Raw genomic sequence first — 26692 nt, 5'->3', positions numbered from 1 at the left:
AGTGGGTCCTATACCCAACTTTCCATTTTCTTAACTTTTGACCAATAGGTCAAAATGAATTTGGATGTCTCGAGACCCAAACCAAAGTTCTTCTAGCCTAAAATCAAAATTTTGGAACTGTTGGAATAGTCTAAATTGACATACAAGATTGTTGGACTGAAACTTTTGCTCTATGACCATTTGGGACCAACCAAGACTACCAAACTAGGGAATTGACTCTAAAAAAACAAACGAACTACTCGGTAATAGAAATTTCAGTACCAACAAGTCATAAATGACTTAGTACAGCTATATAAAAACTCTAATGATAAAAATAAGCGAGAATATAAAAAATGACCTGAAGAGTCAATATATGTTTGTACCAAAATATTATTGGTTTATAACCATGCACACAACTGATAATAGTTATAGTATTTGCAAAGAGAAGTTAATATTTAATATTTGATATAATTAAAAATAAAATAAAATAATAAAAAATACAATATGCAATCAACTATAAAATACAAATATAAAATAGTTCTTTAAAAAATAAGTACATCAATGAAAATTGAATTGTATAAAAACATACCATCTACATTCTGGTGGTTTCAATTGTATCTATACAATTGTATTAATGAATATAAAAATAAAAATAATGATGCAAATACAAATACAATAAGTGATTGTAATATTTTTGTTATTATCCATGGCTTGTGCTTAACGTAGTCATATTTTCTAGAAATGCCAAAAATATATAACAGAATTAAAAGAAAATTTAAAATATAAGAAATAAAAAAATAGAAAAGAAGATGACAAAGAAATAAACCAAAAAGGAAAAAAAATTAAAAAGAAAAAAACTAGAAGAAAGAATAGAAGCTAGAGATAGAAGAGAGAAAAAAAAAGAAACAAACAAAACAACAAAATAAATAAAAATTAAAAAAGGAAAAAAAAGAGAAAAAAATAAAAAAGAAAAAAAAGTGAAATAAAGGGTAGCGATAAAAGAGAGACAGAGAGTGAGAAAGAGTAAAAAATAAGGAAAGATAAGGACACACTTAAATATGAAAAATTATACACACTTCTTAATCGGAACTAGTTGCGACTCAGACGCATACGCAAGTGCATGTAATCGTACAAGTAATATAGTGATTTAGACAATTAGATATCATTCCCATAAGGACTAAACAACTAGAAATTTAACCAACTTTTAGTTTTAGACAATGACTATTAAGTGTTCTAAAGTATCAAGATGATTTTAAAATTGAGAATAATAATATGAATTAACAAATAAGAAATAAAAGTTTATGACTAGAGCAAAGCAAGAAACGATTGTAAACAATAATGATAAGAATTCTAGTGTTGAAGCTTGTTGAACAATCATACAAATCTCCATTATTATATTATTTTAATTGGTTATCGGATTGTTGGTTTGCAAGGTTTAGGCTACGATTTTGGTCTCTCGACCTCAAATCTTCTATATATTGAATATTGCAGCTACACTCCCACAGATATACAACAATTCTTCTAGATTCATGAAGTAATCTTCTTGTAATTAAATTAAACAAGGCTTCTAGGTATATCCTTATCCTAGATGATAATTCAAACCCTTTATTTTATAAAAAGGGTGAGAACCTTGCTCCTTAATTTCTTCGTTCTATCCTACGATTCTCCTCTCGGATTCACATAGAAATATAGATTTATTCTAATGGTGACCACTTATCAAAATAATAAGCTCAAGAAATTAAGAACAACCCAATTGATAATCCAAAAAGAAACTATTATAAAGAACATCAAGGAATAATCATGTTTTTGGCCTCAACCCCAGAACAAGGGTATTTAGCCACTCATGTTTAAATTAAACATAAAAAATAAGTAATTAATCATATCTTGAAGTAAAGAAGTTCAAAAGAAATAATAATAACTCTAAAAGAAAGATTTCTATACTTTTTCACCGCTGCTATGCTTGCAAAAAAGTATTTGGAATTGTGCTCACATGTTCCTTTTATACTTGAAAAAAATTTCCCCAGATCTGCACCCTTGACACGACGCATTGCTAATCGCGTCAATCCATCCAACACATCGCATCAACATCGTGTTGATGCACTAGAATTTGTCTTTAAAAATCCGGCTAAGTCCTATTTCTTAAACACACAATGCGACGCGTCGTGTCACTTGAATTATCTTCTCAAATTTTTACTAAGTATTGAAACTTACTCATCGACGTAACGCGTTGACTTCGCATCGATGCACTGGAAGTTGCTTATGGAATTTTGTCTAAGGAAAAACTTTTACCAGTCAATGCGACACGTCAAGTTAGCTTTGCGTCACGGGAATTTTACTCCATTTCTTCTCTTCACTCTCATAATTCCTTCACTCCTTTCTTTTATCCTTGCTATCATGCATTTACACATGTTGTTGGACTTGATCAACATAGTCTTTCATATCTTCATGATATGTATCCAATTTTCATCCAAATCCATGGGAAATTTACCCTGTATCTATAATCAGATCAGTTTGCCATGAAACATAATTTAGCTCACAATTAAATATAATTAACATAATTTTTATTCTCAAAACAAGTCAAAATATGGATGAATAACGGTGTTTGGACCTATAAATACACCCAACATCTCCACCCTACCCATAAAACCTTGTTCATCCTCGAACAACTTCAAGCAGCATAATCACCAAACCTTCTAATCACAACCTATTAGTCATGCTAGCGTTTGGCACATGAACACTTTATGTCATACTTCATTATCTCTATAGTGATATCCAATTCATTGGCAAACCTAATAAAAGCATGCAATCAGGCAACACAATAAGAGGTCCAAACTTTTATCTGCATGTACCCTCACAACAAGAAAGTTTTCCCCATATCACTCACAATTTTTCCAATCTTTATCATGAAGGAAATATCAAAATTCAATCAGTCTCTCTCAACAAAAAATTCATACATAATAGGTGATGAACTATAAGCTTGCCTTTAGTGTAATACTCCACTAATAGTCGGATGTTGAAATGTAGGATCAATTAGGTCTTTCATGGTTGTAATTCAGGCAAAGGGACGTGGAGGAACTATTTAGTAAATAGTGACTAATCGCCCTAAGCACTTTAGTACATAACCACCTTCAATCAAAATCATATTTTATCAACCTAACTTTTCATTTCATTATCTTTACACATCCATTGTTTCACCTAATCCATTTTAGCACATTAACAACGCTATAGTAGGAGTATTTTTATTTTTACATCATAATTCAATTCTTAGCTTTTCTTCACACCCCAATTCTTTTTACCCACCCCTATAGTAGCCACCCTCAACCTAAGTGATTTACCTTGTTTAAGGTACACATTGTCCTAAATGCACCAGGGCAAAAATAGGTTAATTATAACAAAAACCGAGCAACAATAATTGAAATTTTCATCATATTTTTTTCTTACTCCTAACCGTCACATTTAAATACATAATGAACACTTCTTTAGAGCTTCACTTTCATCTTTTTCCTTCTTAATTTTCACATTTCCTTCTTATTCTGTTATCTGTATTAAAGCTCTTAGGAACTATGGATCGAATTAAGGTCTACCAAAGATACGATTCGGATACGGATGAGGTTACCAAAGAAACCAGGCTATACTCTCAACGGAGCTAACTAAGGACATGCACAAGGGTAGGTAAATGAAGTCTTTACAATTCTGTTAACAAAGAAATGCCTAAATCACTTCCTGCACCCAACACCCTTTATTTCTCTTTGTAAACACGCTGGGCAAGTTCTAGTCATTCCTATACATGTTGAATATAAACAAATACTCACTCACTCGGTGCATGCCAAGAATCAAGTTGGATCGTTATGATTTTTAATATTGCTCTTTATCAAATTCAATGTTAAGCCAATAAAATAGAACTACACTTGTTGGGATTTAATATGTAAAACTATCTTACTCTTTTTTTCAACACAATTTCATTTATAGTCACAAAATAAAATATCTTTGGCTAACACAAAACATTTCTCAGAAGTCGCAATCGGGGTCATATCATTTTCTTAGCTTCTAAAGAGGCACTCCTCTTAAGACAATCGTCATCTATATATCATAGGGGAAGGCAACTAACTATGACATTGCAAAACGAAAATTGCCAAAAAAAAGCACACATAATTATTGTAATCTAAAAATTACCACTGAAGGTGAAAATAAAACAAGCATTTTAAACTAAATTTGCCAAAAAGGGCAATAATCTTGCCAAAAAGGGAAATAATTCCTATTGTCAACTTACAAACCCAACAAAAAAATCATAATAGAAATAGAAATTGTTCAACCAAAACCAAAATAGTTTAAAAATTAAAGTAGAAGAAGATGTAGATAAAGATCAAACATCAACCACCCCACACTTTAATGTAGCACTGTCCTAGTACTAGCAATAAGCATTAGGCAGGGTGGCGTCATACTCCCTGTATAGCCAAATGTCACCAATGCCATTATATCATCATCAACACCATTATCATCACCAAAGCCATCACCTAAATCACAATCATATGAATACTCTTCATTCACAGACTCTTCACTAGAATAACCTATACGCCTCTTCTCATCTGTGGGGACGTCATCATCTAATGGCTCATTAAAATCTGGGCTAATTCACAGCATTGTTCGAGTATGAGGTCCTAGTGGAAAGTTCAACTCGACAGTACAAATTTCTTATTGGGTGGATGGATACCACCTAATCTTCAGCTTCAACATAGTGAGCCTATACATATAGGCTATGATCTCATCATTTCGAGCTTTACGCTTGAGCATAGTCAAATTTATACTATGAGGAGCTGGTCTCTTAGTGCGAGAAAAATCCAATGGCCTATGACTAATGGGTGGTCTATAATCAACCTTCTTCTCTATCGCACCTTGCTACCTAAGAAATCTAGTCAGCAGCCCATCAAAACCATATCTACAACCCCCCAAAAATCTAGTTTCCTCATTGCAGAAAAGATAATAGCACCAATATTCAAATCTATATCTTCACGCATCAGAGCATAGATAATACAAACCCTATCACAAGTCACCTCTATCAAATGCGTACCATGAATAAGGAAGACATAGATGATTTTTGCCCATAAATAAGCCTTTCTATTCACATGAGCAAATGAGACTGACATATAATTACCACCCTCTTTGTGGCAAATCCACCTAGCTATCGAATGTGCGCAACAAAGAAGATGATGGATGCACTGATATGGTGGCTCAATAATCATTCCCTTCAATAGCTCTACATCCACAAAGTGTTTACCTAATAGCTCATTAATAGTATTAGCAGTAAAAGTGATCACATGCCACATACCTCAACCTCAGAGTCTTTCTAGTCCAATTCACATAGAATTCCCTCACTATACTTAAGATGCATTCAGCTGGCTGCTCAAATAGGAAATTCATGTGTGGTTGCTCTATTCTTCACACCATAGATAGATATTCTTTCATCAAGCTCACCCTATCAATGAATTGAGAGGCTGAATTTTTGCAAGTTTAGCTTAATAGAGGACTAGAGAGAGACAAAGAATTGGTTGAGTCATTTGAAAAACCAGAACAGATCTTTCAACAAAGGCGAAGAATGGATGAATAAAGAAATGAACCAGTCGATCCAAATGCAAAAAATGTCCCGCCTTCGATTATTTCAGTTGTTCCTGCTCATCTAGCTGCTAGACCTATTATTAAAGTGGCAATCATACTCATAAGCAATGTGAAGAATAATATTCTCAAGATAGAACCAGATGGTCGATTTGAATTGAAGTATATTATGGTGCAATTGCTGAATTCAATGTGGAAATTTCATGGCCTTCCTGGAAATTAGTAATACTTACATTCCTGAAGGGGTGAGTTCCGATTATGTCAGATTGATACTCTTTTCTTTCTCTCTAATAGGGGAAGTAAAAAGGTGGTTACATGCTAAACCACCACTCTCCATCACTTAATGAGAAAATTTAGCTCGAACGTTCCTTATTCAATTCTTTCTATCTGGGAAGACTGCACGCTGGAGGAGTGAGATCTTGAGTTTTAAATAGAAAGAAAGAGAGAATATCTACCAAGCTTGGGAGAGATTTTAGGGTATGCTTAGAAATTGCCCTCACCATCATCAGTCTAATGGTATTTTTGTTCATACTTTCATTAAGGGATTGGAGCCAAATATGAAGATTCTCTTAAATTCTACAGCCGGTGGATATTCTCTCAAAAAGACTTATGAAAAATTATACACACTACTCAATCGAAACTAGTTGCGACTCAGACGCACATGTAAGTGCACGTAATCGTACAAGTAATATAGTGATTTAGACAATTAGATATCGTTCCCAAAAGGACTAATCAACTAGAAATTTAACCAACTTTTAGTTTTAGACAATGAGAATTAAGTGTTGTAAAGTATCAAGATGATTTTTAAATTTAAAATAAATATATAAATTAATAAATAAAAAATAAAAGTTTATGACTAGAGCAAAGCAAGCAACAGTTGTAAACAATAATGATAAGAATTCTAGGGTTGAATCTTTTCGAACAATCATACAAATCTTTATTATTATAGTAGTTTAATTGGTTATCGGGTGGTTGGTTTGCAAGGTTTAGGCTATGATTTTGGTCTCCCAACCTCAAATCTTCTATCTATTAAATATTGTAGCTACACTCCCACAGAGATACAACAATTATTCTAGATTCATGAAGTAATCTTCTTGCAATTGAACCAAACAAGAATTCTAGGTATATCCCTATCCTAGATACTAATTCAAACCCCTTATTTTATAAAAAGGGTGAGAACCTTGCTCCTTAATTTCTTCGTTCTATCCTACGATTTTTCTCCCGAATTTACATAGAAATATAGATTTATTCTAATGGTGGCCACTAAACAAAATATAAGCTTAAGAAATTAATAATAACTCAGATGATAATCCAAAAAAAGATACTATAAAGAATATCAAAGAGTAATTATATTCTTGGCCTCAACCCCAGAACAAGGGTATTTAGCCTCTTATGTTTAAATTAAACATCAAAACAAGTAATTAATCATAACAAAATTAATCGTGAAGTAAAGAAGTTCAAAAGAAATAATACAAACCCTAAAAAAAAGAATTCTATGTTTTTTCACCTCTGTTATACTTGCAAAAAAGTTTTTGGAATTTTGCTCACATGTTACTTTTATCAAGAAAAACAACAAATCCTGTGTATTCCCACATAATGGGGTTTGGGGGGTAAGATGTACGCAGTCCATACCACTACTTTAGGAGAAGTATAAAGGCTGTTACTTTTATACATGGAAAAATTTCCCCAGAAATGTACCCTTGACGCGATGCATTGCTAATCATGTTGATCTAGCCAACTCATCGTATCAACATTACGTTGATGTACTGGAATTTGTCTTTAAAAACTTGGCTAAGTCCTATTTTTTCAACATGCGACGCGACGCGATATCGACATATCGTGTCACTAGAATTATCTTCTCTAATTTGGACTAAGTCTTGAAACTTACTCATTGACGCGACGCATTGACTATGCATCAATGCACTGGAAGTTGTTCATGAAATTTTGGCTAAGGCACAACTTTTACCAGTCGACGCGACACATCTAGTTAGCGTCGCGTCATTGGAATTTTATTCCATTTTTTCTCTTCACTTTCATAATTCCTCATCTTATTTCTTTTATCCTTGCTCTTGTGCATCTACACATGTTCTTGGACTTGATCAACATGGTCTTTCACATCTTTATGATATGTATCCAATTTTAATTCGAATCCATGGAAAATTTACCTTGTATCTCTAATCACATCGGTTAGCCATGAAACACAATTTATCTCATAATTAAATATAATTAACATAATTTTTAATTTCAAAAAAAGTCAAAATATGGGTGAATAGTAGTGTTTGGACTTATAAATATGCCCAAGTTCAATTAACAGCGTAGAATGAGCAGAATTGTTTAGCCTTCATAAGTTGGAGTAACATACACATAACTGTTGTCATACCCTATAATTGCCTAGCTTAGTTTTACTCTTAGTATATGATAATTCCTATATAAAATTTTTAAAATACTTAGAATTTTTCTAGTTTAAGACTTTCCATTGAGTAGCAAATTTAGTCAGCTTTTCAGCGATATAAATTTTTCCCAAATTATATAACTAGGTGAGAAGTTATAGCAATTTTTGTAATGCAGTGTGTCAAATGGTGCATCACTGCGTCGCAGAGGTAGTCCAAATAGAAATTATCACTTTCCAGTGTGACATTGCTTTCAGTGCATCATGTCAAAGTTCCAGTTCACAATTGTCATTTTCCAGTAAGGGACCGCGATCCCACAATGTTATGCCACTAGCCATTTTCCTAATTTTCATTTTCCAGTAAGGCAACGCGATACCACCACGTCACACTATAAGTCCAGTTCCTAATTTTCCATTTTTCAGTGAGCTGGTACGATTATATTACATCACGCTAGGGTTAAAGTTTGAGATTTTCAGTTTTTGTGATTTTTTTTAGGGACCATTTGGTCAATTCCCAAAACCCCCTAACCATCCTAAACATGAGATTTTTGCCCAAAATAACCTAATTAGGTATTATTTTATAAAATTTTCCCCAAAATCAAGAGCTTTCTCTCAAAATAAAAAACCCTAGCTTCAAGAAATCAAGAACAATTCTCAAGAAGCCCTTCAAGAACCTTGAAGAATTAATCTTCTCGGGTATGTTTGATTTTCATCCTAGGTTTCCTTTCACCCATGGAGACGTGGAACCCTATTTAAACATACAAGTTTATATATTTATGATTTCCATGCTTGAAATTGATTATATTCATGTTCATGATATTAATTGGGTTTAAATTCCATGATTAATTACAAGTTTCATGAAAACTAGATAGTTTGTGGGTTGATTTATATGATCTTCATGTTGGACTCTTGAACTACAAGTTGAATGTAGTAGCCATGATATCATTATATGTTTATTTCTATATGAAATAATCATGCTCCCCAAGTGTTTGATAAAATACTCATGTGAATTCACTAGGGCTAATATGAAATGTTATTATACGTTCCCATTCATGTATAAGTTCATGTATATCAAGTGTTTGATAAAAATGTCTAAGTGAGTGCATTGCTATGCTTTTATAATTATGTTATCTTTTACCTTCAACACTATCGAATCCTGGAGGTATTCAATACCCAAAATCTAGCTGTTTACCCAGAGATACAGTAGTTATAGAATAATCTCAGTAATGTCAAAATCAATAGTACTTAGACAGTTATCGAACTCGATGAAACTTAGAATCATTCCAGTTCCATTCAGTATAGTAATCAGTGTATTCAGTTATGAGTAGGATTCAGCACCGAGTGAACCCAAGGATGGGGGATCACCTTTCTATAGAGGGTGTGATCCTTAGAAATAGTCCTTGAATTCCAAAAATATGTAGCTAACGTAGTTTGAGATATCAACCTACCAATTAAGGGTGCACCATTCTTATTTAGGGAACTTGCCAAATGAGAGTGACTCTTCAGCTTGTCTTTACCTGTGGCACGATACTGACACCATTCCAACTGGGCTTATATGTTTGACCCCAGTTATCTTATTTGGGGCATGTTTGTTAGATGATTACCTTTCATAATTTTAGTTTCACTCTTAGTATGGAACACAGTTCAGTTCTACAAAATTAGGTCTATTAGACACAGTCACTTAGTATTAGTAATTTAGTTATCAGTAATCTCAGATATTAGTTACTAGTATTAGAAATCAGTACACAGCTTCAGTAAAAGCTCAGATACAGTATACATGTGTCTATACGGTATTGCATACTTATTATTATATAGTAGTTTTAGTTATCAATGCATTCTTATTAATTTACTCTATATCATTCAGTTAGTTACTATTTATGAATATGAATCCCTATATTCAGCCTTACCTCATTTAGCATACCATTACATTCCACGTACTGACGTATACTTTCTCTTTCTGCTATGATGTCTCATATCATATGTTCGAATGCTCAAGTTCCTAAACATGCATAGACAGATTCAGATAACAATAGTAGATTCTATAGTGAGTCCTCATCTATCGAGGATATGCTTTAAGTTCAGCATTTTTACTAGCTTAGTACTCAGTATTTGGAGTTAGTTTGGGGCTTGTCCTATCAACTTCACTTTCAAATAGTTTAGTGAGAGACTTTTCAGACTAGACTAGTATAGACATTATTCAAATGTTATTTCAGTACTATATTCAACACTATTCAAATTATGAACCTTATGGCATTTCAACCTATTTTCTGTATTATTTTAGTATTATTATTCAATGCTCACAGCAGGTACCAGTCATCGGTTAGCTTATGATCCTTCGAGGTTGTAAGCACCATGTGGTGTCTAGCATATAGACTCAGGATGTTACAAACTTGGTATCAGAGCCTAAGGTTCAATATAATCCTAGGGAGTCTAAAATCGCATCAAGTAGAGTCTTGTACATAGGTGTATAGTATACCACACTTATGGACAGGAGACTATGAGGTATTTTTAGGAAAGTTTCTCCTTTTTTAGTATTCATGCCGTGCCAGTGAGTATGATCTCAAGTGAAACTCTTAGTATAATTCTTACTACTATTTACAGAACATGCCTCCCAAAAAGAACAATGGAAAAATAATAGGAAACCAGTCAATATATCAGTCTGTTCAGCCAGATATCCTGGATGAGCATGTCTCCCATGCAGAATTTAGAGTTCCGTTTACCCCTCAGGCCCATTCCATAAAAGCTCAAAATGAATGACTAGTTGTTGTTCTGTCTAACCCAATGGATAATACTGTTGTGCCAGGATTCAAGACTTCACCCGAATAAATCCTCCCCTATTATAGGATCTAAGTCTGAAGATGCTCCACAGGTTCAGAAAGTCACAAATATCATGGGAGTGACTTCTAGTGAGAGTACTAGGTTAGGTTTCTTATCAGCTACAAGATGTAACTCACATGTAGTTTAAGCAGTAAAAGGTAGACAGGGGCACAGATTTAGAGCTCAAAGAGTGGGAAGAGTTTGCTACTACCTTTCTAGATAGATTCTTTCCCTTAGACTTGTGAGAAGACAAGGTGTTAGAGTTCATTAATCTCAAGCAAGGCAGCATGAGTGTGAAAGAGTATTCCCTTAAGCTTACTCAGTTAGCCAGTTATGCTTCCCATATAGTAGCAGACACTAGGTCCAGAATGAGCAAGTTCATGTCTGGGGTGTTAGAAAGTGTGGTTAAGAAGTGTATAACTATGATGTAAATTAAGGAGATGGACATATCCAAGCGCATGGTCCATGCTCAGTAGATAAAGAAAGCTAAGAATAAGGAGAGAGGGAAAGCAAGAGAGCCAGATTAGGTATCTTCAATTTCTCTCAAGCTAAGTTAGAAGACACTAAGTGTTCCCAGTTTCACCCAAAATCATTAGTTCCAGCTCTGTCCTCAGCTACTACTCTAGTACCTAAGTTTAGAAATAGTAACAAAGATAGAGTGCCAGGCCCTAAATCTTAGGGTAGTGTAAGCAGTGCTCGAATAAATCCTTTTTTCAGAGATATGACAGAAACCATCAAGGTATCTACAAGGATGACAGTGATGTCTGTTTCGGGCGCAGCAAGTTAGGCCATCGAATTAGAGATTGTCCTCAGTCAGGTTCTCAAGTTTAGTATAATCGTCCCTTAGCTCAGTCTGATCACTTGAATCAGTAGGGTGTCAATTCTAGTGCCACCAATAGGCAACACCCAAATAGGCTTTATACACTTCAGTCCCAACAAGATCAGGAAAATTCTTCTGATGTTGTCATTAGTACATTACAGATCTTTCATTTACATGATTATGCCTTATTAGATCGAGGAGCTTCTCTATCTTTTGTAACTCTTTACATAGCAGTTGACTTTAAGGTCAAACCAAAAGTCTTAACAGAATCCTTCTTAGTCTCTACCCTAGTAGGTTAGTCTATCATAGCCTGGTGGGTATACAGGAACTGTCCGGTTATGATATCTCATAAAGTCACTTTGGTAGACTAAGTAGAGTTAGAGATGACGAACGTCGACGTTATTCTCAGCATGGATTGGCTTCATTCTTGCTTTGCCTTAGTTGATTGTAGAAACAAAATTATCCATTTTCAATTTCCAAATGAACCAATCCTTGAATGAAGGGGTAGTACTACAACACTTAAGGGTCAGTTGGTTTCATACCTTAAAGCGCTAAGAATGATATCAAAGGGATGTGTCTATCATCTTGTGTGAGTCAAAGACTCTAGTTCAAAGACTCCTAGTCTTGATTCAGTTCCAGTAGTAAGTGAATTCACAGATGTGTTTCCCTAAGATATTCTTGGAGTTCCTCCCGTAAAGTAAATTGACTTTGGAATAGACCTTCTTCTATATACTCAACCTATGTCTATTCTACCCAAAAAATGGATCCAACTGAACTCAGAGAGTTAAAAGAATAGTTAAAGTACATCTTAGACAATGGGTTCATCTAACCTAGCATTTTTCTGTGGGGTGCACCAGTCTTATTGCTTGTAAGAAAGACGGTTTTCTCAAAATATGTATAGAATACCATTAGTAAAGCAAAGGTCACAATCAAGTCTAAATACCCATTTTCTTGAATTGATGACTAGTTTGACCAACTTTAGGGCGCCAGTTACTTTGCTAAGATAGAGAATGTGACATTTTGAAAATAGCTTTCCAAACCTGGTAAGGTCACTTTGAGTTACTAGTCATGTCCTTTTGTCTCACAAATTCGCCAGCAGTTTTAATGGACTTAGTGAGTCGTATGATCAAGTAGTACTTGGAAATGTTCATTATAGTTCTCATCGATGACTTTCTTGTCTATTCCTGCAGCAAGAATGATCAGGAAGATTATCTCAAAATCATACTTCAAACTGTCAAAGCCCAACAGTTGTTCACCAAATTTAGTAAATGTGAATTTGGCTAAGGTTAGTAGTATTCCTTGGTCATATTGTTTTCGGCGATGTCATTAGAGTTGATCCTAATAAGACCAAGGCGGTGAAAAACTGGCCTAGACCCATCTCTCCATCAGATATCAGGAGTTTCTAAGATTTAGCTAGCTATTACTGTCAGTATTTTTAACGGTTTTCATGTCCAGATTGACTCAGAAGAAAGTCAAGTTTCATTAGTCAGATTCGTGTAAGAAGAGTTTTCAGTAGTAAGACTAGACTCACTAAAAACCCTATTTTGACTCTACCAGATGTTAAGATGGGTTTGTTGTGTACTGTGATGCATCTAGAGTAGGTTTGGATTGTGTCCTCATGCAGAGAGGTAAGGTCATAGCCTATTCCTCTAGATAGCTTAAGCCCTATGAGAAGAATTACCCAACTCATAATCTTAAAATAGCAGCTGTAGTATTTATCTTGAAGATTTGGAGGCATTATTTGTATGGGGTGCATGTTGATATGTTCACAGATCACAAAAGCTTGCAGTATGTGTTCGTTCAAAAAGATTGAATTTACATCAGATAAGGTGGTTAGAGTTGTTAAAAGATTATAATATAAGTGTTCCGCATCATCTGGGCAAGGCCAATGTAGTGCAGATGCTCTTAGCTGGTTGTCTATGAGTAGTGTTGCTCATGTTTAGAATGATAAGAAAAGGTTTGTTCAGGAAGTTCATCATCTTGACTGACTAGGTATCTGTTTAGTCAATTCAGCAGAGGGTAGTGTATGGGTGCAGAATAGTTAAGAATTATCTCTTGTTTCTAAAGTAAGGAAAAAGCAGGATAGAGATCCCAGTCTAGTTAACTTGAAAGAGTCAGTCAGAAATTAGATGACTTAAGGCAACAAATTCTTGCAGAAGCACACGGTGCACGTTACTCTATTCATCCAGGGGCCACTAAGATGTACTACAATTTATGGGAGATCTATTGGTGGAGTGGGATGAAGAGGGATATTGCAGAGTTTGTAGATAAGTGCTCTACATGTCCGCATGTTAAGATTCAGCACCAAAAACCTAGTAGGTCTATGCAAGAGTTCAGTATTCCCAAATGGAAATAGGAAAAAGTGAAATGGGAAGAGGTTCCAGTCCAAATATTCAGTACTTCCTATCTTAATCAATCCCATTCAAGGATGAATATTCCCAAGGGGAAGATATTGTAATGCCCTGTAATTCCCTAGCTTAATTTACTTATCATTATATGTGTATTACTATATGAATTTTTTAAAATACTAAAAATTTTTCCAATTTAAGACCTATCATTGCAAAGGAAATTCAGTCAGTTTTAAAACGATATAAATTTTGCTTAAATCCGATAACCGGGTGAGAAGTTATAGTAATTTTTGTAATATAGTGTATCAAATGGTGCATCACCGCATCACAGAGGCAGTCCAAATAGAAATTGACAATTTCCAATATGCCATCATGATTTTAGTGCGTCGTGCCAAAGTGCCAGTTTACAATTGTCATTTTTTAGTAAGGGACCGCGATCCGACTACGTCGCGCCACTAGCCATTTTCCAACAAGGCAATGCGATACCACTGTATCGCGCCATCAGTCCAGTTCCCAGTTGTCTATTTTCCAGAGAGCCAACATGATTGTACCGTATTGCGCCATAGTGAAAGATTGGTATTGTTAGTTTTCATGATTTTATTTTAGGGACTGTTTGGTCACTTCACAAAACCCTTAATCATCCCAAACACGATATTTATGCCCAAAATAACCTAATTAGTGGCTATTTTATTAAATGTTCCCTAAAATGAAGAGTTTTCTCTCAAAATAGAAAACCTTAGCTTTAAGAAATCAAAAAGAACTCTCAAGAATCCCTTCAAGAACCTTCAAGAATTAATCTTCTCAGGTATGTTAAGTGTTCATCCTGGGTTTTCTTTCACCCATGGAGTCCAAGAGCCCTATTTAAATATACAAGTTTATATATTTATGATTTTCAGTCTTGAAATCGATTGCATTCATGTTCATGATATTGATTGGGTTTTAATTTCATGATTAATTACAAGTTTCATGAAAACTAGATAGTTTGTGGGTTGATTTATATGATCTTTATCTTTGACTCTTGAACTACAAGTTGAATATAGTAGCCATAATATTATATATGTTTATTACTATATGAAATAATCATCCTCCCCAAGTGTTTGATAAAATGCTCATGTGAATTGGCTAGTGCTATTATGACATATTATTATATGTTCCTATTCATGTATAAGTTCATGTATATCAAATGTTTGACAAAAATGTCTAAGTGAGTGCATTGTTAACAAGCAAGTATTGCTATGCTTTTATGATCATGTTATGTTTTACCTTCAACGCTATCGAGTCCCGATGGTATTCAGTACCCAAAAATCTAGCTGTTTACCTAGAACTACAGTAGTTACAGAACAGTCTCAGCAGTGTCATGATCAGTGGTACTAAGTCAGTTAAAGAACTCAGTGAAACTCAGTATTAGTCCAGTGCCTCTTAATATAGTAATTAGTGTCTTCAGTTGGGAGTAGGATTCAACACCAAGTGAACCAAAGGATGGGGGCTCACCATTCAGTAGAGGGTGTGATCCTTAGAAGCAGTCCTTACATTCAAAAATTACGTAGCCAGCATAGGTTGAGATGTCAACCTGCCGGTTGAGGGTTGATAAGGTGTTTTACCTTCTAGTTGAGGGTACACCATTCTTATTCAGGGAATTTACCAGATAAGGGTGACTCTTCATCTTGTCTTTACCCCTAGCACGGTACTGACACCCTTCTAATTAGGTCTATAGGTTGAATCTCAGTTATCTTATTTGGGTCATGTCGGTCAGATGATTACCTCCCATAGTTTTAGTTTTAGTCTCAGCGTAGAACTCAGTTCAGTTCTATAGCATAAGGACTATCAGACACAGTCACTCATATCAGTAAGTCAATTATCATTAATCTCAAATATCAGTTACTCAGTATCATAAATTAGTACTCAACTTCAGTAAAAGCTTAGATAGAGTATACATATGTATGCACAGTAAATATTTTACAGTAGTTTTAGTTATCCATTTATTCTTATTAATTTACTCTATATCATTTAGTTAGTTACTGCTCATGCATATGAACTCCTGAATTCAACCTTACCTCATTTATAATACCAGTATATTCCACGTACTGACGAAAACTTTCTCTTTGCGCTATGATGTCTCATATCATAAGTTTGGGCACTTAGGTTCTTGAACGCGTATAGACTGATTTACATAGCAGCTGTAAATTTAGTAGTGAGTCCTCATCTATCGAGGATATGATTTTAATTCAATATTTGTAGTAGCTTCAGTACTCAATATTCAAAGTTAGTTGGGGCCTTCTCCCATCAACTCCACTTTCAGACAGTTCAGTGAGAGGTTTTTCAGATTAGACTAGTTCAGATAGTATTCAGTTTTTAGAAGTTATTTCAATACTATATTTATCAGTATTCAGATTATAAACCTTATGGCATTTCACCCTATTTTTTGCCTCATTTCTGTATTATTATTCAGTGCTTAAAGCAGGTACCAGTCATGGGTTAGCTTGTAGTCCTTCTGGGTCATAGGCACTGTGTAGCGTCCGGAGTACAGACTCTAAGCATTATAGCTGCACATACTCCCCATTCAGCAAATTAACTCATGAATTCTTTCCTTAAAACAATTAATTCTAGAAATTTCTATTGATAAGTAGCATATTATTACAAGTGTACAAAATATTTTACACTATCGATGTATATTTAACTTGAATCCAAACAAAAAAAAATGAAAAGAAGACATGTGGTTTAACTAAATCTGTCAAATGAGGTATGCAGGGTGGCTCGGTATTGAAGCTATAGCTTCACTCAAAGTTTGGTATAATAAGTTGGTTAAAGATGTATAAACTCCAATCATACTCATTCCTTCAAACTTCTTCAATTTTTCTTAAAATCTAATACATTTCTTTCTTCTTCGAAAAATATACCTTTGATACCAACTTCTCAACGTACAGGGCCTTGTAACCACCCACCAAACTTTCCTTCACCATTACAATAATGTTCTCATTCCTTAGCTCTTTTCAAGTCAGTGAAAAAATTCCTTCTTTATATTTTTCCCACTGACAAAGGAGAAAAACATCACTTGTTTGCTAGTTCTGGTCAAGAGTAGTACTTAGTGTTTTTTAGAGTAGACAAAATGATGGAATAAGGGGTTCCATTATGTAACATTTGTTGTGAACAAATGGGGCTAGAAAATGAATTCTTCTTCTATGTTTCACCTTTCCAGTTGTAAGTTATATAATGTATTTAAGTAATACCCTCTTGCTTAGAGGACACTCCATTATATTATCTTGATAATCTAGAATGATTTTCTTGTGAGTATATTAGTAAGTTTTCATCTCTACTGTCATTTATTAGCTATTATTCAATTGAAATAAACATTTTCCTATCTTCGCACACCCTTGCAGTTTCTTCTTTATCTCTTTCGTAGAAAAAGAAACGATAGAATTGAACACAAGGATTTGTACAAAAATTATATACACAATAAGTCATTTATTCTAGTACATACTAACCAACCATCCATTGAAAGATTTGCAGTTGCAAGTCTAGCACATGCTAATAACAAAGCACAACTACATACTCTATTATAGACGAACTATAAGTGGAAAAATTACAAATATTTTAGTGGTGATAAAAGCTCTTATATTGATCATATAGTCTACAGACTGGAACCTTGTGACCTGTATTCCAATATTTTGTTTTTCATTGATTCCTAAATATTCCAATATGGAGCTATTATTCGAGAGATCATCAAATGATTTACTCTAATTCAAAAGAGCTACGACAAGCAAATATAGAAGATGTCAGACAATGGATAATGACATTACTTAATCCAGAAAAACAATCTACCGCAAGAGCAATTAAAAAGGGATTTATTTTAGACGGACTACTGACAAGATATTGTAAAATAATTGGACACAAATATCCAGATCACCAATGTTAAAGATGTAATGGAGAAGATAACATTATTATAGAAGTACATCTAGAATAAAAATCAAGAAGACAAAATGCCAGCCAAAAAAATAAGATAAGAAGTAATAATGGAGATATAGCAGATACGACAAAATCAACAGATGACAAGAATTATATATTGTATAGATTCTTTACGAAAAAGAATTGTAATTATTGTAAGTTACTATTCTTATGTAGAATTTTTAAAGGCTATGTAGACTTTTTAGGTACCTAGAGAATAGTCTTTTTGACTTTTTAGTAGCTTTTGTTTTGTTTTGCATTAATGTAAAGATGTAAAGTTGTTTCTTTCGTTCTATAAATAAAGAAAGCCAAAGGCATTGCAAAACAAGCCTTCATGCGTTGAAGCAAATACTCTCTCCATTCCACAACAAATATTTTACTCAGTTAATTAAATAGACATATTTCAATGGAAAAAGCTATGGAGGAACAAACTTCAGAAATATCAAAACTACCCGAACAGGTATATTTATTTATAATTATGAATAGCTAAATTCATAATTCCCAACAATCATGATATGATAAAATAAATTCATATTAGTTACTTTATAGTAGAATTATTCGAAGAATAATATGTTAAGAAGTTTATTAACAAAGTGGCAACAGAGAAAAATCCCTAAGAACTATGACATCCTAAAGGTGACACCAATGAGGCAAGAAGCCGTGGCGGGGAGTAACCAGAGTAGAGGCGTTGTTTAAGGGAAAAAGTATCCGGATTACCATGTTAATAGTGACCGAAGAACATATTATTTAAGAATAATCTAGTATATAGTAATCTAAGATGACCATATTTTGTTATGTACATGGTTGAAGGGAATATTTTAAAAAAAGTAATTTTATGAAAATGAATAATTATTTATCTGATGTGATGGTAGATAAATTTAAAATACTTATTTTGTATGCACTTAGAGATATAAAAGTAGTAGATATAAGAAAAATCATATTAGAAAAAGCATTTGGTAAATATTACATGACTAGAGTAAATTATATACCATACCTACCTAATTACTCTTACAAATACTTACCATGATAAATTACATAGAATTTTTAGAAAAAAAAATATGAGAAACATACAGATACTAGAAAAAACAGATGAAAATAAATATAGACAAATACATGGAAAATAAAGATATAAAATATATAGAATTTCTTAATATGCAAAAATTACTAAGACTAAAACAAACAACTACAAAATATTATAATAAAACCAATTTTAAAAGATAGATCATCTAGGATATCTTAAAGTTTTAATCTTATATATACTTAAAGATATAGAAATAATAGATATCAAGAAAATAATATTAGAAAAAATAATAGACTATGAAATTGAAACCATAAATTGGCTAGAACAGTTATACGAAGAAATTTATCCAGAAAGATATTATTCAGACTAAGAGATGTTAGAATATATTAGAAAAACTAGAGAAAATTAAGATAATCTAAATAATGAAATAAATTGTAGAAACTGAATTAGAAATATAATGGAAAATCTAAAAGAAAAATTAATATGGATAGAAGAAACCTTAGAAAACTTAAAAATAAGTACATGTGATAGTTTATATAATTTAAAAAAACTCACTACGAAAAGAACAACACAAGATAATAAATAACATTGAAAATCTAAAATTAGATATACATTACAGTACAGTTAGGATAAATTATGATACAGAAATTTGTAACTCTACAATTACTACAGGATAAAATAATAAACCAAATAAATTAATGAATATATCTTACGAAAAAAGTAAATCATTAAAAGATATTGAAACAAAATTTAAGAAATATCCACGCACAAAGAAAAATAGATTCACTAGCTACCTAATAAATCTATTTCATACGTCAGATATCCGCACCCCCTACAATTGGTATCAGAGCCCAGTAATTCAAAAAAATACGGAAGTGAGATATATGTTAGAGTTATTAGAATTTACCAGATATATGTTAGAGTTGTTAGAATTTACTTATAAATTATTAAATTAATCATGCGAAGACCAATTAAAAATAGAGAAGCTTTTAGAAAAATTAAAGATTCTTTAATTAGTAATTATTCAGAATATATAAGTTTGAATAAAACAAAAGAAAACCCACAAAGATTAGCCTACCTAATTACATTAATATCTAGTATTGAATCAAAATTAATAATCCATTTAAAATCTAGGAGAATGAAACACATACTACCTAATTATGATAAAATAAGTATTTTAAATTTATCTACCATCACATCAGATAAATAATTATTCATTTTCATAAAATTGCTTTTTTTAAAATATTCCCTTCAACCATGTACATAACAAAATATGGTCATCTTAGATTACTATATACTAGATTATTCTTAAATAACATGTTCTTCGGTCACTATTAACAAGGTAATCCAGATACTTTTTCCCTTAAACAGCGCCTCTACTCTGGTTACTCCCCGCCACGGCTTCTTGCCTCATTGGTTTCACCTTTAGGATGGCATAGTTCTTAGGGATTTTTCTCCGTTTCCACTTTGTTAATAAACTTCTTAACATATTATTCTTCGAATAATTCTACTATAAAGTAACTAATATGAATTTATTTTATCATATCATGATTGTTGGGAATTATGAATTTAGCTATTCGTAATCATAAATAAATATACCTGTTCGGGTAGTTTTGATATTTCTGAAGTTTGTTCCTCCATAGCTTTTTCCATTGAAATATGTCTATTTAATTAACTGAGTAAAATATTTGTTGTGGAATGGAGAGAGTGTTTGCTTCAACGCATGAAGGCTTGCTTTGCAATACCTTCGGCTTTCTTTATTTATAGAATGAAAGAAACAACTTTACATCTTTACATTAATGCAAAACAAAACAAAAGCTACTAAAAAGTCAAAAAGACTATTCCCTAGGTACCTAAAAAGTCTACATAGCCTTTAAAAAGTCTACATAAGAATAGTAACTTACAATAATTACAATTCTTTTTCGTAAAGAATCTATACAATATATAATTTTTGTCATCCGTTGATTTTGTCGTATCTGCTATATCTCCATTATTGCTTCTTATCTTATCTTTTCGGCTGGCATTTTGTCTTCTTGATTTTTATTCTAGATGTACTTCTGGAATAATGTTATCTTCTCCATTACATCTTGAACATTGGTAATCTGGATATTTGTGTCCAATTATTTTACAATATCTTGTCAGTAGTCCTTCTGAAATAAATCCTTTTTTAATTGCTCTTGCGGTAGATTGTTTTTCTGGATTAAGTAATGTCATTATCCATTGTCTGACATCTTCTATATCTATTTGTCATAGCTCTTTTGAATTAGAGTAAATCATTTGATGATCTCTCGAATAATAGCTCCATATTGGGTTTCCATTAGTATAATTATTGTCTAATTCCTGGATAATCGTAGCTAGTCCAATAAGTCGTTTATTTACGTAGAAGTCGGGTATCTCAATTTTGGGTATCTCCGATTGCTGTGTAATATCTTCTGGTATGATCATATCTCTAGTTAGTCCTATCTTTACAACTTGTATAACTGGTTTTATTTCGTCATATAGTATCTCTACCGGTGCAGTATAACACTTTATGTAAAATAGATTTCCTTTCGTTATCCTTTTGTAGGTGGTGAATATCTTATGTAATTCTTCCATAGCTGTTAATTCTTCTCCGTCTTGGGTATATATGGTGTTTAACAGTCCATAGTCAGAACAAGTTTTTACTAGGCTTGGGTTAGTTTTGGGTAGTGCAATTAGTTTGTTATATCCTTGTAATTTTTGGGTTATATAGTTGGTGTTTGGTTCTTTGATGTTTGTAGCTCTGGGTTATGGTTTAGAAAAGTTTGTACTCTGTAGATATTTTCTATGTATTTCTGGGCAGTGTAGTTGTAAACTTTTTTATCTTGGTTTAGGCTATCTCGGTATATAGTAACTTGTGGGGGTATGAACAAGTGGTCTTTTTGTGTTTTTGGTGTGAATGGTTTTTCAAATATTTTATTCATATTCATATTGTGGTATCTTGGTCGATTAACTCCTTTGCTTGTACCTGCAGAAGTAGATTGATAAATGTTATGGGTTTTATGGAGTGTCCCAACGTCTCCTTCTAGCTCTGGAACTTTAATTTCTTCCGATCGACATAGCTCTGCACACTGCTGAGTTACCTAATTTGTAGCTATAGACTTCGGTTTATCTTCATTAGTCTTTAGCTTTTCTATCTCATTACCCATACTGTCCACTTTCATTGAAAGCATAGTTAGGGTGTTAAGTATTTTTTCTAGAGTATCTTCTTCCATTATTTCAGTCTGTGTAGCTTTGTCTTGATATGTAATCTGCAATAACATTTTTGTTAGTACTGATCACTTTAATTGTAAATCTGAAATTTAATATATTCAAGACTAGTCTCCGAATCTCTTTTGGTGTAACTGAATTTTGTATTTTCTTTGTTAACCACCAGCATACCTGTGTATTATCTGTTCGTACAATAAATTTGTTATATACAATATATAGCTCAAATGCTAACAAACATTTATATAATGAACATAATTCTTTCCTATTTATTTCCCATTTTATTTCTGTCTCATTGAATGTACCTGAGTAGTATCTACAATGGTGTTCTATTTTTTCTGCTTCATATCGATATTTAAGTATTCCTCCGTAACTATATTCACTAGCATCTGCTTCTACTATATATATAAATTTTCTATTTTCATCTGGAAATTGTAATTTTGGTAATTCTTTACAAAGTAATTTTATTTTTTGAACTTGTTTTTTATCTTCTTCATTATAGTTATATTGTACATCCTTTTTTAATTTTTTCTGTAGTGGTTTTAAAGTTTCTGCTAATTTTGGAATATATTCTCTTACTTGGTTTACTAATCCTAAAAATGATTGTAATTTCTTTTTTGTATCCAATTCTTTTTTCGAATTTATTATTTTTTGTACTATATGTTGTTGCATTTTTACTCCACTTTTATCTATTTGTATTCTTAAAAATTCTATCTGATTTTTCATAATTTCAGCTTTCTTTTCGCTTAGACTTTTTCTTGATTTTTCTATTATATCTGTAAACTGTTCTAATAATTTTAAATGTTCTTATTTGGTTTTTGTATATAATAATATATCATCTATGTATACTATACAATTAGATAATTGTTTAAAATAACTATCCATAAAATGTTGATATCTACCTGGTACATTTTTATATCCAAATGGTAATACGTTCCATTCATAAAATCCTTGTGGTACTGTAAATGCGGTTAATTCTTTAAATTCTTCTTCTAGCTTTAGGTGGTAAAATCCTGATTTACAATCGAATTTGGTCAAATAATTATATCCTTGTATTTGTCTTATTTTTAATATCTTATTTGGTATTGGATAATTATATGTTATAGTTTTTGCATTTAAATTTCTGTAATCAATTACCATCCTACTTTTTCCTCTTTTTTGTTCACTATGTTTATTTACTATAAATGCTGGACTATTATGTTTACTATTACTTTTTTTGTATATATTGTTTTTCTAATAATTCATCTATATGCATTTTAAATTCTTTTAAATCGTCAAAATTATATGTTAATGGTTTCTGGGTTATTATGCTATTTTTATCTATCAATTCAATTTTTATAGTAGTTTTATGTTTTTCCCATCCTTTTAATGGATCTTCACTGTATAATTATTCTAATTTTTTCTTAATTATTTCTATTTTATTTATTGAAAATATAGTTATTTCTGTTTTATTTATCGAAAATACAATTAGTTCTATTGTATCTTCAGTATTTTTTATATTTTCTAACTTTTGTGTAATTTTTTCACTTCCTTTTATCCAATCAGTTTTCTTTCTTATTTTATTATTAACTCTTTTTGCTCTTACTTTCTGTTTACATGGTGTTGTAAACCATCAGTCTGTTTTGGTTATTATATGTGGGTATAATTTATCTAAGAATGACATTCCTAAAAGTATATCTTTTGATGTTAGTTCATAATTATAAATTTCTTCTATTTTTAATATCTTATCCCATACTTGTATTTTTACATTCCTAGCTTTATAAGTAATTAAGTTTCCTTCATTATTAAATCCTTTAACTATTATTGGTGTTTTTAATTTATCCCATTTACTTTTTGGTAAGCAATTATATCTACATAAATTAGCTTCTGCTCCTGTATCTATCATAGGCGTATAATATCTGCTGTAATATCCTTCTACTACTATCTTCATTAATACATATATCTTTATTTCATGTTAAGGCTCTTCTTAAGAATAACTTTTCTTTGTTATATGTTAAGGTTAGTTGTGTATGTTCTATATTATATGGTTTTACTTGTTCTAACCATTTTATTCCTAATATTATATCTGCCTTTTGCATTTCTTCCTTTACTTCGAATTCTATTTTTATTTTTCTAACTCCTATTATTATTTCTTTTTCTGCTATATTTTTATTATTTATTAAACTTCTTGGTAGATCTGGGCATACGTCACTATCAGTCTTTATTTCTTCATTTTTTACTAGATATTTTGCTATATAATTTTCTTCTTGTCCTGTGTTCAAAAGTATTAGATATTCTTTTTCATTTATTTTTCCTGTTATGTAATATTGGTTTAAATTACTTATTGAATTTGTTTCATAACTTGTTCTTTTTTATGAGCTTGATGATTCTGGTTTTTCATCAGCTATTCTTTTCGTTGTACTTATTCTATCATTTACTATTTCTAAATTTTCTTCTGTATCTATGTCTCTATAGCTATAATCATTATAATCTATTGTTTTTACAATTTGTTCGAATGGGCTTTCTATTCGTATTTTGTTAATCTTATTTTTTCCTGTTATTTTATATTTTGTTGTTAATACATATAAATTTTTGCATCTTGCTGTAAATATTTTACTTCCTGGGGTTAATTCTATTCCTGATATTTTCCAATATAATACGAGTGATTTATCTATATTTCTATCTGTTACTGCTACTGAATAATTTGCACTTATTATAAATTTAAATTTTTGATTTATTAGATTTTTTATTAATTATTTGTTTTGGTATCTCTCGAATAATAGCTCCATTACAAAATATTTAGGAATGAATGAAAAACAAAAAGAAATTAATGAGGAAAACTTAGAAAGTACCCACACAAAAATAAATACTCTTGATAAAAAAGAAGATGAAAATATGATACCTAAAACAACAGAAATAAGAAAACCTATGTATTATAAGAATAAGTTTAAAAAATATAATGAATATGACAAACGGATACCAAAACAAATAATTAATAAAAATTATAACTTTTTAGACCTAGACTGTGTAATAGATACAGAAAAAACAATACAATTATGGATAGGATATATGACAAAACAATTATTAGATAATAATATAAATATAACAGATGCACCGGAATATATAGAAAGAACACTAATAGGATCAGGAATAGAATTAACCCCAGGAAGTAAAATATTTACTTCCTGGATTCTCATTTAAGCTTGTAAGGATGCTACTTATTTCTTGTTTTTTGTCAAATTGTATCTTAAGATAAAGACTGCAATATTCTTTCTTGTTCTATTCTTTAAGTGTTTTCTGTACATAGATAATGCCAACCGAAATGAGGAGTGCATGGATGGTCTCTTTGTTAGGTCAATGGACAGGGGACCATGCATTCTAAAGAATGAATTGAGGTGAGTATCGGTGAGTATATCGGTCAATAGAGTGTTTTAAACCACAATATTCAAAAATCTTCATGTATTTCCTAAACTTTATGCTAAGTTAAACAGTATAGTAACTAGAAACCTTAAAGAAACAACAAAAAAAAAGAGCAAAACATACTTATATGAAGCACACACTAGTTCTTGCCAAAACACATACACCTATAACATAGTACATAAGACCTTACAATTTAATCAAACAAAGAGAATTTCACGAGCAATTCCCAACTAAATCGTAAGTAGAAACCTTTAAAACAACAAACAGAATAAAAATAGGATCTTTAATGCAAAATAAGCAATACCCAAATATCCCTGTGAAGACATTGAGGAATTGGTCATTTAAGAAGAAAATTTTCCAATAGAAACTTCTATGAAATAGTCCCTTTGAAGAATAAGACTCTTATTGGAGCAGAAGATCCTATAGAAGCTACTAACTGGAATGTGGTCAACGGTAAAACTCTAAATATCAAGTATGGTAGTGCTGGTTAACACCCATGGTCAATCCAATCACCGATGATGGTTATAAATATGATGGTCTCTTCAGTAGCTTGTGGCATTACGAGCTATTTGGGAAACAAAAGATCAAAATCTGCGATAATGTCCATAGGAGGAACTAGTTTTTGCTTTGAGGCAGCTCACTTATCCTCAAAAGAAAAGAAAGGTATTGTGTATTGTGTGTATTACATGAATTAGCCAATCACATTGCCCTGAATCCCACATAGCCCATAAATTGGCAACAACAAAAATACATTAGTTAAATAAATCATAGCTAGGATAGGTGGCTTACCAGATTCCCAGATTCAAGTGTAAAAAAGTAGAATCTCAACTCCACATCAATTATCAAGAATGCTAGTATTAGCCAATTCTATGGAGAATTTATATTAATCATTCACAAAAATGTTAATGCCTATTTACAATAATACTACAAAACTAATACAATTAGAATATTTTTACCTTGTTCAAGCTTTTCAAGGACATCTATATCTTCCTTAATACTAGTAGGTTGTGATTCACTCCAAATCCAATCTTAAAGGCATAATAGTATTTGCACCAATTTAGGAGTTAATGATATCCTAAATGAATCTAAGATATATCCACCGGTACTAAACACACACTCGGATGCTACACTTACAATGGGCA

The 26692-nt window shown here is 32.0% G+C and overlaps 1 non-coding gene across 1 annotated transcript; it reads right to left on the bottom strand.

The window, feature by feature from the left end:
- Nucleotides 1-5990: 5990 nt before the first annotated feature.
- Nucleotides 5991-6097, bottom strand: LOC124886188. The gene has a single exon (XR_007043274.1). It is a non-coding gene; the product is annotated as a small nucleolar RNA R71 (small nucleolar RNA).
- Nucleotides 6098-26692: the final 20595 nt, after the last annotated feature.

Source organism: Capsicum annuum, chromosome 7, assembly GCF_002878395.1.
Source record: "Capsicum annuum cultivar UCD-10X-F1 chromosome 7, UCD10Xv1.1, whole genome shotgun sequence".
Classification (NCBI taxonomy): domain Eukaryota; kingdom Viridiplantae; phylum Streptophyta; class Magnoliopsida; order Solanales; family Solanaceae; genus Capsicum; species Capsicum annuum.
This window is presented reverse-complemented; position numbering and strand designations above follow the sequence as displayed.